Source organism: Colius striatus, chromosome 7 (assembly GCF_028858725.1).
Source record: "Colius striatus isolate bColStr4 chromosome 7, bColStr4.1.hap1, whole genome shotgun sequence".
Classification (NCBI taxonomy): domain Eukaryota; kingdom Metazoa; phylum Chordata; class Aves; order Coliiformes; family Coliidae; genus Colius; species Colius striatus.
In genome coordinates, this window is record NC_084765.1 from 9,018,851 (window position 1) to 9,034,140 (window position 15,290).

Consider the following 15,290-nt stretch of genomic DNA (forward strand, 5'->3'; position numbering starts at 1 on the left):
CGCGGCGCCCCGCCCCGCCCATGACCCCTGCGCACCTGCCCACGCCGGATGATGGGGGGGGGGGCAGGAGCGCCGTGCGCCCGCCCCGCGCCTCGCTGTCACGTGGCAGGTGGCAGCCGCGGCCGGTCCCGTCCCCGCAGCCAATGGCGCGAGGCCCGAGCGCGCCGCGTCCCGCGCGCGCCTGAGGGGCACTGGGGGCGCGCGCCGGCCGCCGTGTGGCGCACCTGGCGGCGCGGGGGCAGGGAGCGAGGCCGGCCGCGGAGCGCAGCCCGGGACACGCCGCCCCCGCGCAGGTCGGTTCCCATGGTCGGGCGAGGAGAGGCGGGGGTGGGCAGCGTGGCACGGGGCTTGGAGGGAGGGTCCTGCCTCAGCGGCGACGATGCGCGCCGCTGCCCGGGATCTCCTTGACTTGGAGACGCGGCGGAGCGCCGTGTCCGCGTTGTCCCGAGGCGGCGCGGTGGAGGGCACGGCCGGGCAGGAGGCGGGTCAGCGGGGCACGCAGGCTCCCGGCGGCTTCTGGGGCGCTGCACACGGCATGTTGCAAGGGGATCCTTCGCGAGTCCCGCTGAAGATGTGACTGCAGCGCCTGTTGCTTCTCCCTTCTTTTTGCATTGCTCTTGCTGTGAAAGTTAAGGACTCCGTGCTGTTGAGAAGACTTTTAAACAGACGCGGTTGCTGTAAGTTAAATATTTATTCTCACAGTGAGCAAAGCTTTGAAACTTGAGTTCAACTAGCAGTTCGGTAAATAAACCGTTTTATTAACGTAGCTCGGCTGTCAGCCGTGACATCCAATTGCAGCCAAGTTCTCTAAACTGGAAGCGAGGGGTTCTCCTTTCTAGTCTGTGATTGAAAATTAATTCGGAAAAGAGGTACGTGGGGGAAATATGATCGTTAAAAGGATGTTCAGAAAAGAACAGCCGGATGATGAAACTGACTGCTATGGGCTGTTTTACCGGTATAGAGATAAGGGACTCAAGAGAATGAGATGTCAAGTGATCTCCAGTTTTATCGTTCAGCTCCCATCGGGCTACCGTGATAAAAAATACCTCCCCCTTAACATTTACAAGAAGGGTAAGGAATCACATTTGTTCAGGTTTGCATGGGGCAAAATAAGATGTTAAGTATTAATTTGGTAGGTCAGTAACTGTGGCTTTGAGTGTTTGTAGATGAAGTGCAGTATGTGCTTTTGAAGATTTGCATGTACAACACGTTGTATTTCCATAGTCATAAAGGTCTTCTACAGTTTAAAACTTTTAACTGCAAGGTTTTAGCATGAGAGGAAACAATGAGGGGCACTTCTCTGTGCTTTTGGGATTTTGGGTTTTTTTTTAAAGAAAGAATGCATGAACAGGTGGATGAAGGGCTTCATGCTGAAGGAGGACAGGTGGAAAGAGGATATGGGAGAGCAAAGAAAGAGCAATTTCAGCTTTCCAGGTTTATTGATTTACTTGTATTCTTGACTTTGACTTGGATCCACTGTATGAACTTAGCTAAAATCAGTAAATCTTTACGCTTACTTATACCTTCCTAATGGAGAAATGCTTGGGGTAGAGTTCTGTATACCAGGAGACTGACAGGACAGATTGGCACAACCCTAAGCAAATTTGGATTATTCTAAAATTATGTAGATTTACCCTCCGTTTGACAATAGTTCCATTTGGAAGCAATTGTAAGAGTCTCTTGAACCTTAAGGAAACTCAATGTAAGTTAGAGCAGAGGGAGAACTGAAATAAGCCTTAGGTTTGCCTTCAGGACAGGTATAACTTGGTACCATAATATGAGGAAAAAGTAATATGTAAAAAAAAATATAATTTGTAGTATATTAAACAATTTTAAGTTCCCTGTAACAAGACTTAAGCAGAGTGATAGCTCAAGAGTAATCTTGACACTGACTGCTGATGTTTATATCTGTTGTAGACACACATGATATGCCTGTAATTCTTTTGTAATGATGTTAGTACCACTTTTGAAAACTTAAATCCTTTATTTACCTAAGGCAGGTAATGATCAAGTGTCCTGGCAAAACATATAGCAGTTTATCTGTCATACATCTGGGACTCGGCCCTGAGGAAAACATCAAATTAAAGGGAGGAGACAGAAACTGATTAATCTGTGTGGCTGAAGCGTGGTAGGAATTGGCTTGGGAGCATTGTTCCCTGGTTCCATGTTCCTATGTGGCTTTCATCTCCTGTTCTGGGAAGGCAGGGAATTAGAGGAATGGTGGCAGAGGATGATGCTGCTGCCACCTTGATTTCACTACAGCAATCCCATCCAAATAAGGACTATGCTAGAAGCAGGGAAGATAGGAAGGCAGTAGGGAAGAAATAAGTAAGGGTTGGATAATAAACACAATCCTCCTCTCACTATGTCTTTGTTAATGTGGTACTAGCAATGTGGAAATGTGATCGAGATGGGGGGATAGTGGGAGGTGGGGAGTGTAAACAAAGAGAAAATATATCACTGTAGGCATAGACGAGAGAAGTGCTTTCTGGGTTCTTGAATCAACTCTCCCCATTTCCTTTGTCATACTGCTGTTAAACCAAGTTTCTCTGTTACTCCAGATTGTCTGTACAGGCTTCAAGGCAGCGTAATGTGACTTAATGTAGTAGAATGTTCTTGTGTGACCTACTCTAGGTGGTCCTGGTCTGGCAGGGGGGTTGGACTAGATGATCTCTAAAGGTCCCTTCCAACCCTTAAGATTCTGTGATTCTGTGAATGGAGCGTGGGAAGGGAACAGGTGAAAACAGTTAGTGAAGACCTTACGAATCACCTTCCCTGAACACTTTGATGGGGTCAGCAAGCAAGAGGGAAAGGCAGAGAGAGAGAATATTCTATGAGTGCAAAACATGGGAAAATGAAAAAGAACAGAAGATAGTGACCCACCTGGTTTTTTCCCACGTGCAGCTCTGGTCCTAGCTCTCATTTACGTAAGTTGTTTCCTGTTTGCTTCTTTCCGGTCTGTTGCACTTCAAAACAAACAAACTCCCACAAAAACCTATAAAGCACTTATCCCTAGACACTACTTTCACTGTTGTTAGACTATTAAGAGACAGATCAGAAACTTACTTCACTTTCCCCACAGCTAGGGATTTACTTGAGCCTTTCAGCTCTAACAAATGAGGGCCTTGATCTGGTAAGATTAGCAAAAGACTGTGCTCATACAGGTAATGCAGAGCCTCAGTGGGGTTCTGCTACTTAGCAAAAATAAAAATCTGCCTTCCCCTCAAAAAGATATTTACAGGAAACTTATGAAACTGTCTTCTTGCTTTACATGTCCTTAGTATGATTCAGAGGATGTAGTGTTTATCAAAGCAGAGAAATTATACATAAGGGAATGTGTTTTGTGATAATGATCACTCAGTATAGATGCAAACATGTTATTCAATGTACTGTACCAAGCAAGGCTTTTCTGCATATTCTCAAAATAGTGTAGAAATAGTGATGCAACAAAAGATGACTTTGTTTAGGGCAGTAGATGAGAACCTTCAAAAGAAACTTTTCTGTTAGTGAAGTTGCATCATTCAAGTCTTTCAAGATGTTTATCATCTCAGTTTGCCACCTCATCCTAAGAGTGAATTCAACTTCTTAAAGTATAATTTTGATATTGTGATAATCTACTGACTAAAGTTTAGCCAGCAGTGGCCACCCTTGAAGGCATACTTGACCAGTCACCAGGGTTCAGTAGATGTATATGAAATAATTCTACTTTGGTAACTTTTGATCCCCTAAAAATTTGAAAGTTTAAGCCACAAACTATTTCAAGTTCTCTAAATTTTCACTGGTTTGTTCTTGTCTATTCTGTGCTATCAACTTACCTGTTACATTGAAGAGCTGAATAAAATGAGACTTCCACCTTTGGACAGTTTGTTCTTTAACATTGTCTAAACACCAGCCTTGAGGTGATAACATATTTTTGATAAACTATGACAACTTGAATATCTTCCTGCTACTCCTTTATAGTATTTTATAGTTCTTCTAAATAGATGCATGTTAAGCAACAAAATAAAGATCCCTTTTTTGTTGTTGCTAGATGCCTCTGCCTACATGTTTTAGCACAATGTTTTTATTACAAGTTTCTATTCACTTCAGAACATTACAGTTAACCTCTGTTGTTTCCCTGTATTCATGTGTCTATTTGCTATTCCCAATAGCACTTTACTCTTATTTGTCAATTCATTGATGCAGAGAACAAAGAAGTTAAAGATGTTAAATTAAAAAGCTAATTTCTTATTGAAAGAATCAAACAAAAAAAAAGCCTAATGACACTGTTAGCAGTCTAGGTCAATTTGTGGATTTTATGTTTACACTATACATCTGCCAAGTTATACCGTAGTGGTTTGAAGGACTGTAAGCATGACCTGGTTTTAAACTCTTATTTGATAACTCTTAAAGCAAGATTGTTGTGAATATTATGTAGCTTACTAGTATTTCTGAAAGGCCTGCAACCTAGAGCCACTGAGGGGAAAGAGATGCATATTTTCATTCTGATCAAAGAGAAAAATTTGGTATCTTCACAAACATAAGACAGGACATTATTTCTCTGCCAGGTATCGGCAAACTGTCGGGGAACCATTAGCGTTTTTCTCAACTCTGTGTGTAGAATATAAAAAATATATTCTTATATTTATTTTATATCTACGTGTCTATTCACCTGTTTAGCTGAATTTTCTAGATTAAACCTGAAGTAATTCAAGATAAAAGTAGAAAATTGAATACAGGATAAAATAGAGCACTTGCTGGTTTACAGAGTGGGGAAAAGATAAGAAACTCAATGGTGACCAGATTATATATGGCAGACAATAAGCCTGCAATGGTAAATGGTGGATCTGATCTCTAAAATGTTGCAATTATGGAGTGTGAATTGCTCATTGTGTGAGAGGTCCTTATGTATCATCCAAATAGCCACAATGTAGCTAAATTGATGATGGTTTCCTGAAGCAGATACAAATTTGGAGAAAACAGATCAGCAAGGCTGTTTCTCCTCATGCAAAATATTGAATTAGGATGGAAGTGTGAAATAAGACTCAATGCTCAAAGTCAAGACATGCTGGATGGAAGAAAAACACAGATCCGAGGCCTGGCTGTCTTACGAATGTTTCTTATCAATGCAGACTTCCAGTCTTGTTTTCATTAGAGCAACAATGTAATATGCATGAATATTCATAGGGAATGATTCACTTTTTGGCTATGTCTTCATACTCTTTTAAGATCAACAGTTAAAGTAATTGCTAAAGATAAACCTAAGCTACTGAATTCTGACCTGTATTTCAAGCACTGGCAGTATGGAAATTGCTATTTTGCTTTATGCTCTCTGAAAACAAGTCTGGTTGGTCTCCACATTTGAAGGTGACTTGCTGGGGATGCCTTTTTGTTTCTGTCTGCGCTGCTCATACAAAGAAGTCATTTTGTTTCCAATTTGTGCTACTTTCAACCCAAACTTTATTTCAAAAGTCTTAATTTGATAGAGGAAAATATTTGTCATGTGTCTCTCAATGTAGTGAATCATATTTTATTCCACTGCTGTACAGTGCAGATGGTGGCATCTGCTTTAATAATGCATAATCAGAACATCTTAGTCTAATGATATTACAGTTAGATTTATGAATGTGATTCTGAGAGTATGATAAACTAATGCATGTAATCTGGTCATCTCTTGAACGAAACTATTTTGATGTTTCACTCCATAGAAAAAGCAAACACATTGGGGAGGCAAATCCAACATTTTAAATAGACGTAAAATGAGCACAAACCACCTTGGAAGCAGAATTTTTGCATTTCTATATACAATTTTAAACAGGAGGTGTATGAAGATCATCTTACATAAGACTTCTCTGTCTTTCTAAAACGCGCTGTCATCAGTTAATAACAAAATTTCTGTTAAATTATCTTTGTCCTACGTATTCAGTGCCTTGGTAACATTTCAGCCACTGTTAACCTATATATTAACAAAAATAAGCTCTTGGGAATTTGAAGTACGTGACCAGAAGAATTGCCTTCCAATCTCAGCTTTTATGTATCTCAGTTTTCTGTGATAAAACTCCCATATGCTTCATAAAACTGTTCTCATTAAGTTTGAGTGCATGCCTTCATAATGCAGTTAACATAAAGTTTTACCCAAAATTTAGTATTAATGCAGTTAACATAAGATCTTACCTGAAATTCAGTATTAATTCCATTCCTTTAGTTAATGTGGAAGTTGTTATGCCCAACCTAAAATATTAATACTTTGGGTTATCTGTGATGGTAACCTCTCCATATACTTTGCAGTGAGGGCACAAGTGAGAAATCACTTAACCATGGGTCTTCTTCCAGTGGCCTTACCATCACTCCATGAACAGTTTCACTGTCAGATTTATGATCACCCAGCAGACTAAGAGAAAAAATGGCAAAACAAATCACTAGATTTTGAAATGTATTCAGGACATGCGTTAACAACTTCAGAATCCATGAGACTAGGAAAGGTGACAATAGCTTCAAAATAAACACCATTACCCAAACAAACAAAAACCCCTCCTCTAGCTGAACTTAAGGTATGTTTATGCAAGTGCTATGTAAGCATATATACATATACAAGCAAAGTGTTTCTACTAAGCTTTATATTATACGTACCTTAATAACTGTTTCAAGAAGGGAAGAAGTATAAATCTTAAAATTTACTTATATGGAGCAGGAACACAGATTGGTTGTGAAATATGAATGAAAATAGGATATGTCATTGTCTTGAGCATGAGTTCCTTGCATCTGAAAAAACCCTCCCAAATTTAGTTAAATGAATATTTTTCTTTTCTTGAAAGTAGTGTTCTGTAGTGAAAAGTATATATACAAATTATTTGAACAGTCGTACAGATTATATTAAACCTGAATATCTCACTCATAAGCATTTTAAATTATTAGTCAAATATTTTTTTAATTAAAATGTTCTTCAATGTAGGAAGCAGAGTGTATACAAAGTAGTAATTTTACTTGAAAAGAGCAACTAATACTTTGATTTTATAATCTTCTTGTATACAAATGGAAAATCATTTTAGAACCTTTTGTTACTCGAAGAAAGGAGAGTTATTAAAACAAGCTTTTGTGCAGGAAAGAGATGTGTTCCAGCCTGCTTTGCAGAACATAATGTAAAAAATACTTGGTAGTTCACAATAGTTTCTCACCTATATTTCGCCCAGTGAGTACAACATTTCATAATAGTTGTAGATTAGGCTAAGGATTAAAAAACTGTTGCAAGAATTGTTTCTAATCTGTTTTGCTTTGATTGCTCCATTTTCATTAGGAAATTTAGTAACATCTTCAGTTTTGTTGGTCAATTGTGAAACCCAGATGGTTCTTATTTCACATAAACTACTTGCAAAAGGTTGGACTGTAGAAGATTGCATTTTTTTTTTTTAACATGGGGAGGGGAGTTTGTGTTCAGAGTAAAGGATTTGACACAAAGAGAATCCATCGTCTAGAATGACTTTAGTTTGGAGTCACCAGTCATTTGTAGTCTTTTATTTAATCAAAGTTTCTGATTATCAAGGGACTCATTGCAAAGAGTGGGACTAGCAGCTCTTCACTTCCTTTGGAAACTCATATTTAGTCACTTAGAAGCAGAGCATTTAGTTGAGACTGATAAAACCACTATGCTAGACAGTTCACCTAGTTTACCAGACAGTATGCCTATAAATACCTATTTACCATGAATGTATTTTATTTGCTTTTCTGAACTAACAAAACAAACAGTACTGTTTCTTCCATGGAGCAGAACTATCCCTTATCAATAAGGACTAATAAAGAAGAAAGAATTGCCTCATTACAGAGCAGTATTTCAGTGTTCATTAAAATGACCATATTCTTCTTTTCAAATAGGAAAAGACTTTTTTTTTTTAATTAATAATACCATCTTGAGTATTTCTACTTTGAGTTATTGAAGGCCGCTGAAATACAGGGGACTATCTCTCTTGTATATAATAGCAAATCAAATTGTACGTACAAATTTGTATGAATGTGTAAAGAGATCATGATGATCTCCAATATGTGAGCAAACTTTGATCCATTTTCTGGAAAATTAAATAAACTGTGGGAACTGGAAGTGAACTCTGATTTCCTTTTCTCTCCTAAAGTAGAAGAATAACTTATGTAATTCTAATGAACAGTCATTTGAATAGTTCAATCTTTTTATTATTGTTCTTTTATTTTCTCTTTTAAGAACTGTCATTTGTCCCCAGATGCAAGAAAGTTCTGAGGTATTTTTCATATGGATGGGTCAACTAGTAGCTGTTAGGGATTAAAGGACTTTGCAAGTCATTAGCCTGAAATAATTTCATTTTGTGGTTGTTTTAACAAGCAGATCCAATAAAAGTATTGTTATCAAACAGTAAAGTATATGATTAAGCTATTACCTCAGGAAACTCCAGAAGTTTATTCACAATTGACCCAAAGAAGACTAATAAGCTTTTCAGACAGATATAAAAAACTGCTCTGAGTCTTAACATGAAGTACTCTGAAGTAAGACAGGATGTGTAAAAGCCTGACATTCAGTATCCCCTCAGGTATCGTTGCTGTTTGGGAATGTGACAGTGCCTTTTAGGATTTCTATCTTTACTATAATGATACTCGAGCCTTTTAATGGAATTTAAGAATTTTGTTTCATTTGTCTTTTGTGTCAGTATGAAGTTGTCTAGTCCATTTATTTCAGACTTAGTAAAATGTCTGACTTTATAACAATATAACTCTTCAGGGACTGTTATACTCTAGCATTTGCAACTATAACTTTTCTATTTGTTTCAACTATTTGAAAAAGTTTTTCTTTGAACTGAAAGTAACAGTAGAATGAATTTTAGGCTACAGTTCTATTTTTTGGCAAATACTTTTGGGTCATTATTCACATTAAAGCAGTTAATTAAAGTACTTATCTGGAAATGAATCTACAGAAAACCCATGTATATTCATTATAATGATTTCACATCTATTTTTTTTCATGCCCTAAAAGTAATGGGAATTCACTGTTAAAAGAGAACAAAAGGGATGCTTTATGCACACACCATTGATGAATTATGCTGACAGCATCCTCACCTTCAGATGTAAATATATATATATATATATATATATATATATATATATAAAAGAGAAGAGTAATGAGTATATGAATGGGTCTGTTTCTATGTCTAGTTTTTGTCTTCAGTTTGTGTTGAGAAAGACATTTTTTAATTTGCAAGACTTCTGAAAGCTTTCTGAATTAGGTGTCCTAGCAAGCCTGTAAGCCAAAATGACTGAACTGGAATACAGTAGTTTTGGAGGCTTATACATGGAACCGGATTTACTGAGCAATTATTCTCTTTCTGGAAATGATGTATATGTTTTAAGTTTTGCAAATTCAAATAGACATTCTGATGCATAGGACTGTGGCTGTGCATTTCTTTATCTCTTCCTTAGTCCTACCTATCATGTATATTTTCTAAGGAGAAATTTAAATTTATTTGACTTATCCTTGATAACATGATTTGACATGAAAATTTCTTTTACATTTGTACAGTAGTCAGAATAAATGCCTTGAAATGGTTGGCAGACGTGGCATGACAGGCCTTGTGGTTGGTAACAGTAGGCTTCCAGGATCTCTTTTTTTATCCTGTGCCATTGGATCTATATTTCCCTTCAGAACTGGCCTGTAAGACTGTAAAAAAGTTCCCACCAAATACTCAAAACTGGATATACAGTTACTTGAAAATTACTTGTTTCAATTATGGTGGCAGAGTGGAAACAGTAATAGTGCACATAGATGAATGTGAAACTTGCACTTGAGCAGGTTTTTAGTGTGGTGATTCTGTTAAGGTCCTTGCCTAGGTAAACATAGGGTTTTTTTCTGTGAGCAAATATATCTCCCTATAATAGGTTATTGAGGAGACCTATATATCTCCTGACATGTTCATTATGGACTCTTTTGTGTTCCCTCTAAAGTCAGCTTCTATTTTCAGTGGATGCTTAATCTGTCTCTAGTTGTCTCGGTATTCGTTTTTCTTCTCAGATCCACTGGAAAAACAAGAATAAGGAATGTTACATTTTTCTTGCCAGCTGTAATAATGTTTCTTCAACTGGGAAATACTACAAGTTTCTCTCACCTATGTAAATCTTACAATATATAGTTATCATTGCCTTATAACATTGCCTTTCTATATAGTGTTATTTATCATAATTAGAAAAATCGTGTTACTTCATTAAGTATGAAGAGTAAATATGATAGGAGAAGATATCATTCTCTCATTTAGAAAGCAGCTGTGGCACAATATTTGAAATAGCTGTTTCCTTGCTTGTGGACCTGTTCTGCATGGAGCATGTCTCATATTCTGAGTAACAGGGAGAAAAATCAACAAAATGTTTTACAAATTAATTTTAGATCGGGACTTAACTTGCCATGGAGAGTCTTTGCTGCTTGGTTATACCCATTTTTTATGCAATGAAAGAGAAATAATTGAAGATAGCTTTTTTCAAAGGTCTTTTCATTAATCTTCAGGAAGTAATCAATGTAAGAACATTCTGTTTGTAAGCATTAAACTGACACAGCTGTTAAAATTTATATTTTCATAGATGGTGATGAGCAATCTGGGATATGTTGCTTTTCATAATGTTCTTTCATTTGTTTTTCCTAGTTTAGTGCTTTTAATTCAAGCAGATTCATTTATGTAGAATTTGCTGTTTCTAGCTGAATATATTTTCCTTTTGTTTCCAACAGACACTTTCCTCAAAATAGTTACTGAAGCTTAAATTTATACAGAAGTACTTGATACTGTCAGTTCCTGTTAGTGTGAATTCAGCATATTTGTGTTCACAGATGCAGGATGGGTCCTATTAAACCAGTCTAGTGATATTTCCAGTTATTTATAAATTGTTGCACAAAATGTTCCAAAGAAGAAAAAAACTAACATTGAGTTGAAACTCTACAAAATCAGAAAATCTGCCTTTTAGTGTTTATTTTTGAGCCTTATATCTAAAGCTTTTAAACTTTGCAAAAGTCTTCATATGACATTAATGAATGGGAGCGAAATTCAGATCAGAGCTTTATGACCTGAGTAACACAAGAAAAGATCAATTTGTAAAGAGAAATAATCATTAAAAGTATCTCTCTGTTATGTTTATGTTGGGCTATTTCTCTGTATCATCTTACCTAGAGCCCAGCTTTTTACCTTTGGAATCTTGTGGATGAAAATTGCCTCTCTTGATTGGAGGAAATCAGTTTTCTAGCTTGTTAAGCCTCCTCTTTGTTCTGTTGCAGATAAACAAACCTTGGGTATCTCAGTGTCCACTGGTACCAATTCCTCTATAAATTCTCAACTACTTTAGTGTCTGTCCATTTTAAGGAAAACTTAGTGCTCTCCACTCTTCTGATCCTCCAAAGGGAATTATTTCTGTAAAGATCCATTGTTTTTACTTAGTGTGGAGACATTCACATATTCACCTCTGTCATCATGTATTTCTTTTGTGGCATTTTTCTAAAGATCAGAAGTATTCTGCAACTTGAGTGCTACATGGTCACCTCATCTCAACAGTAGCACAATAAAAGAAGAAAAAGTATATAGACAAGCAACAAATGTGTTGAAAAATATGGATCTGGTTTACTCTGAGAAGAGACTTGCAGGATAACAATTCTTCAGTTAAACAAGAATGTTGTAGAGGAGAAAGGGGAATGGGACTAGAAAGAGACTCTAACATAATGGCATGAAAAATTGAGCAGTAATAAACCCCTGGTTTGGGGTTAGTGTCAGAGCATTCTCTAAAAAATTATACAAAATGGATTTGAAAAGAAATCTACAGAGAGTAGGTCCTTCAGCACCTATGAAGCATGATGATTCCTATCCAGTCTGTGTTTTATAGTCTCATGCATGCTGATTATTGGGAAAGACAGAGCAGGAGACTGATCCCTATGCATCTGTGTTGAAATGAACATCATTAGAGTCAGAGTGCTGGGCCAATCAGACTTTTAGTCTGAGCAAGCATGACTGTTCTTATAGTGTCGTAAGAGTTCCAAAAATACATTATCTGTTTTCTGCCTCTGAGTCACATGAATTCGATGGATACCTGTCTTGATTACACTACAGGCAATAATAAATAGAAATGAAGGCACTAGGACTGTATGGGTTCTAAAAACTAAGCCAGTTGGCTGAGGAGTGTTTGCTTTTTGTTGGCAAAGCAGCTGAATTTTACAACAATCCTCAGTGTACATCAAGGAAATGAAGAAAATGGACACTGTGATCAGATTTTAAAATTAGACCTTCTTGCATTTCTTAGAGATATCAGATCTTTGGTACTCATGTTAGCGCTGATCATCTTCAATGATACATCTGTGTTTTCAGACTAATATTCCAAATGGTTACTGCATAAGTTAATGAAAAAATGTTTCACACTGCTTATATACACTTCTGTATCCCTGGTGGGGTCTATACACATGTACTTAGTAGATTAATAAGGTTAGTTCTTATTAATGCTTGTTCTGCTAAGTTGGTTCTGTAACAGCTTAATGGGCAAGAATGTTTTCCAGTTACAAAACTTACTGAAATGCAGAAAGGAAAAGGAAAATTTAACACTAGGATTTTCTAGAAGAGATTGACCTGAGCCAGTAGGTTGTTATGGCCAAGCTGAGAAGCTTTTGTTTCAGAGAGATTTGAAAAAGCCTGAGAACTGTTTGTGAAATAAACTTATTCTCAAGTTTGAGAGTGTGTTTTCTAGCAATATAGTTTGTCTGAATTCTTAGCACTGTTACAGAAGATAGCCTTGAGTATTTTGTTAACCATATATACATAATCTTACTTTCTGTCAAGGTCTTGTCCTCTATTTTACTCCAGGGCAAAGAGTTTATTCATGCATGAATTCTGTGTTCATTTCATTGCCGTTTCTCACATTTCCATTTACTAGTCACAGGATCATGCATTATATCATTTCTCAGCTTAAGCTTTTCAACACTTGCATGTTTTTCTTGGTGGTTGTTTTTTGTGGGTGCTTTTTTGGGGTGGGGGAGGAGGCAGGGGTTGATAAGCGTTGATGCAGTTAAGTAATGTGGAACACCTAGCCGAATGTTGACTTCCATGGGAAAAAACTTAAAGCTGTGACCTTAAGGACAGTGAATACCTGAGATTAGAAGGCAAACAAAAATACATAATTTATTTTAATGAATTCTGAGGCTCTAACTCTTCTTCATTTAGATATTTTTATAACTAAATATAAACTGTAGTGCCAAATCTCACTTTTGCATGCAATTGATCTATGCATTTATTTTAAGACCACAAATGCTCACATTTTGATTCAGAAACTTTCCTCTCTTATATTTTACCAGGTAATGCTATATTCAGTTGAAGTTTAGATCCAAAACATTTATTCATTGTGATTTAAAAAAAAAATAGCTACTAGAAATTTTAACTACTTAAATGACAGCTGAGCTAAAATAATTAGGGTTTGGGGTTTCCTTTCACTTAATAAATAATGCAATTTTGGTTTTAGGATTTGCAGTCAGAAGCTATAACATTTCTCTGTACTGTGTGTAATAGAAAACAAAATATCTGATAATTACTTAATTTTAAGTTATAAAGTGATTCTTTAAGATTTTATGAACAGTGTTTAAAAAAACCACTGAAGGAATGAGGAACTTTCTACAGCTGATAGATCTGCTATGGTGAGGAGCTGAAGAAGCCTTAAGTTTGCACATGCCATTCTGTCAGCGTCAGCTTTTATATGTAAGGATGAAACTTTGTACAAACATGAGTCAGGAAATTTGGGTATAGTACCAATAGCAACTGTAACTTAATATCCATGAATCCTGTGGAGGAGTTACTAAGAGTTGGCTTATGTTCTTAAAGCATCATAAAGTATCAGTCAGGTTACTGAGCAGTTTTTAAGGTTGGGATTTTTTTCCTTCCCTCTCCCTTCTCCCAAGGTGTTAGCAAACCTAATGGGTCTATTTTTGAAAACAGATGTTCAGCTTTGACTTTGCTACTTTATAATGCATTAAATTGTGCTACATTTAGTTCTCTTCGAATTTAAATCAAATTACTGAGTATAATATGTTTAAAAGCAGCATAGTTCTTACTGCTTATCACTAACTTCTATCAGCAGCACACAAAAATGGTAGTTTCACAGAGTCAGAGTAATGCCTGGCTACCTGTTTAGGTTAGTTTAGCTTATTTAGTTAATGAGCTTTAGTTAGCTCATTTTCGTAATGGAGATATTGTACCAGTACTGTACTTCACCTAAGGACTGACAGTGATATGCTGAGTAGATACTTTACCAGTTCTTCTACCATCTACCTGAAATAATAAACTATCAAATGTTCAGCTTTTGCTAGTCCATATTTCTCTCTAGAGCTTCCGTCTTGCCACTAGTGGGGACTCTACACTTTCTAGCTGAAATTTTGTTATTATTTTATTATTCCCATTATAGTTATTGAAAAAAAACAAACAAACAAAAAAACCAAAAAGCCTTCTATAGTCTTGTTTTTATTTATTACATAAAAGGTAGTCAGTGAAGGAGGGGTTCTATTTACCTTTCTGCATATGCCAGTGAAGCATATGAAGGGGAAATAGAGCAAGTAGTGTCTGTATTAACAAGTAAATTACATTTAAGCTATAATCAGATGAGCTGGATTTCTGGCTGGATTGTCCTGGAAGATGCTATATAAGTACTGTTGCTTAGGCAGTCATTCTAGTGCTCATCAGAAATTCTTCTGTTCCCAGCAGCTGTGGATGGTTATTTAGGGCTAAGGATTAGCTTAATTAGAGGTATATGAGGTTCTAAAAGTCCAGGATCCAAATATGTATTTATAACTTTTGTATTTGATGATGTCATGAGAACTACTGAGCCGGGTTGGGAGATAAATCAGAACTGACTGGATGCAATGGAGCATGTGGCTGGGGGAAAAGCAAGGTGAGAAGTAAGAGGGGTAGAAATTTTGCACATTTATTCACTCCAGCGAAAGAGTCAGCTTGCAGCTGAAAAAAAAATGTGGAGGACTTCTGAAGCTTACCCAAGCCACTTGATATTTCATTATACCATTAAGTACAAAGCAACGTGAAACTTGAATTTGAGTATTTAAGCAGATTACAAACATGTCTTTATTCACCCCCCCTCAAAAAAAAAAAAAAAAAAAGTGATGGTAGTTAATTATTAGCTGGGTCTTCTAAATGTAACAGGAATTTGTAGGATACTCAAAAGTATTGATATTGAGACAAAACCTGGATTTCAAGAGTTCTTGTCAAACCACAGCCCTCTCCTTAACTGATAAAGCTCGAAACCTCATTATTAGGAGCAACCTTGGAAAAACAGCTAAC

At 36.8% G+C, this 15,290-nt stretch overlaps 1 protein-coding gene across 6 annotated transcripts in view; it reads left to right on the plus strand.

The window, feature by feature from the left end:
- The first annotated feature begins 230 nt into the window (after positions 1 to 230).
- PPFIBP2 (PPFIA binding protein 2) overlaps positions 231 to 15,290 on the plus strand; it is a 102,579-nt gene continuing 87,519 nt past the window's right edge. For all 6 annotated transcript variants that reach the window (XM_062000552.1, XM_062000554.1, XM_062000556.1 and 3 more), the window contains exon 1: positions 231 to 293. The gene's annotated coding sequence lies outside the window, so the exon portion shown is untranslated. The remainder of the gene's footprint in view (positions 294 to 15,290) is intronic.